The sequence below is a fragment of the Salmo trutta genome, chromosome 38 (genome assembly GCF_901001165.1).
Source record: "Salmo trutta chromosome 38, fSalTru1.1, whole genome shotgun sequence".
NCBI classification, from domain to species: Eukaryota; Metazoa; Chordata; class Actinopteri; order Salmoniformes; family Salmonidae; genus Salmo; species Salmo trutta.
Genome location: NC_042994.1, coordinates 22,678,186 through 22,680,684, shown reverse-complemented (window position 1 = coordinate 22,680,684; position 2,499 = coordinate 22,678,186). Strand labels below are relative to the sequence as shown.

Here is a 2,499-nt window from a genome sequence, read left to right as displayed (position 1 = left end):
CTGCTACAGACCCCACCCTACAGAACAAAACCCCTGGCTAGTCTACAGCTGCTACAGACCCCACCCTAAAGAGAGCATCTCCTGTCCCAATTGGCTAAAACCTGGACAAACCCCACCCTACAGAGACAATCCTCTGTCCCGATTGGCTAAAACCTGGATCACCTTCTCTCCCTCGCAGCTGCCGGTTTGGTTAGACACTCAGACTGTTTGCTTTGATTGGTCGGTTGAATAAGTTAACCTTGGGTGAAAGGTTAGGATTCAAGAATTTATTGATCGGGACGTTGGGTTTAAAAGCGACGGGGGCTGGGGAAGAGGGGAGCGATTGGTTAAACTTCACAGAAGCTCAAAGTCCTTTCTGTCCTGCAGGAGGCTGTGTGTGTGTGTGTGTGTGTGTGTGTGTATAATACAACGGTGTGTGTACGTTTCTAAACCCCTATAGCCACAGTAAGTACATAAGATCCTTCTGGATGTTTCTACGTGGGCTGTGGATACATAAAACATAATGCTTACAAGCACACACCTTTCAGTCTGCCTCAGAATGTGTTGAGACAAAAGGATATGTTTAGGCAACATTACTTAAACCTATCAACAGTTGCAATCCAGACGGAATAAGTAGGAAATCAGAAACCCTCCAACCAGAATTCCTGGAAAAACTGGACATTTGACAACCCTAAACCTATCCAATCCTTTCAGTGTCTAGTTGATTCTGGACTGGGCCTGAGAGATCAGGAATCAGAGAACGGAGGGATGAAGGGAGGAGAGGGACATCCATATTATCAGTCCAGTTTGGTTTCCTTCCAGCTGTTGGAAGTCCAGAGAGGAAGGGGGGAGAAGAGGGGGAGCTACGGACGGTTGGCAGGTCTTAGCTCCCATAGTGCATAGTGTTGCTAGGCATCGCCATGGGAGACGACATGGAGATGGAAGGGCCGCCCATGGTGAACTGGCTGTTGTTGATTGGGTATTGAGGACTGTTGCCGGGCCCCGATTGGCCAGTTGCCACTCCTGAGGAAGAGAGAAACAGGAAGTGAATTGGGGTCTTCAAAGAACAGCTAGGGGCAGTTTCCCAGACCCAGACTAAACCTAGTCCTGGACTAAGAAGCACTTTATATCTAAAATAAAACAAACAATAAAAATGTCAGACTATACACTAACGGAACTGTGGACAGGACTACGACATTAGCAACAGTAAACAGCTGTAGCTCTGTAACCATGGCGACACACTCACTCACCCTGGCCCACGCCTGTACTCATGATAGACCCAACTCTAGAAGATGTATGGTTCACTACCCCTGTGTTCACTGCCCACACACACGTGCAAGCGCGCGCACACACACACACACACACACACACACGAGAGGAGATAATTCACAAATTGGCAAATTTTATTTGGAGCAACAAAACACAGCAAAACTAGTATACAAAAAGGTCAGTTACAGATATGGCTGGAGTCCAACATATAGATACAAAACTGCCATTACACACAGCACAGTCAGGGTTGCAACATTCCAGTAACTTTCCCAACCTTTCCAGAAACCCTGGTGGGACGATTAACGGATTTCCTGGAATAATCTAACTGGGATTTCTGGAAAGCTTGGGGGAAATTTCCAGTATTTTGTAACCCTATACAGCAGAGGTATTGAAATGTAACACTGTAGTCTAGACTACTGCTGGTTTTCTACCTGATTAGTCATGACACCCACCTGGCCCCCCAGGTGGAAATCAGTCCCTGATTAGAAGGGATGAACTCTTAAAAAGCAGTGACACTGGCTTAGAGATTCAGATGTGAATGGAAGGGAGGGTGGGGATTGGTCAGTCACACACACACAGCATACCAAGAGGGATGAGATTGTTGTGAGACACAGTGGAGCCACCGCCACCAATCCCTGTACTGACGTCGTACACAGCAGGCATCCCTCCTGTTAGACAGAGAGACAAATTAACTGCAGGAAAGAAACAATTCTGTATCCCCCGTCTGTGTGTGTGTGTGTGTGTGTGTACGTACCCTGGTTCATGTTGTAGACTCCTCCATTGCTCCACATGTTCTCTGAGGGGGAGGAGTAGTGAGAGCCTGGGGGCGGGGCTGACGTGCTCCCTGTGTACCTGCGGAACACACAATCAACCAATCAGATGGAGGCGAGCTCAGGCACAGTCAATCATATACAGAGGACTTAAACGTGTCTAGCAGGGAAAGAGGAGGTTTTAGACCCCGACGAAGAAGAGGAGGAGGATAGATGGCAGATAAATAACAGCTTTAGGAACAACAGAAGGATAGAAAGTGGAAGATGAGTGAGAGAGGGAGTGAGAGAGGGAGGGAGAGAGGGAGGGAGTGAGAGAGGGAGAGAGTATGTAGAATTGTAAAAGGAAAGAGATGGTGAAAACAAAGAAATGGTAGAATGTCCATGCTGTGCTGACCTGAAGAAATGACAGAAAGAGAGAAGAGAAGAGAAGGTTGTGTCGACTTGAAAGAGAAGGAACAGAGAGAGAGAGAGAGAGAGAGAG

General features: G+C 47.4%; 1 pseudogene; it reads right to left on the bottom strand.

Annotated features, from left to right (window-relative positions):
- Positions 1–244: 244 nt before the first annotated feature.
- The window catches only part of LOC115178126 (histone-arginine methyltransferase CARM1-like), a 20,525-nt pseudogene continuing 18,270 nt past the window's right edge, over positions 245–2,499 (bottom strand).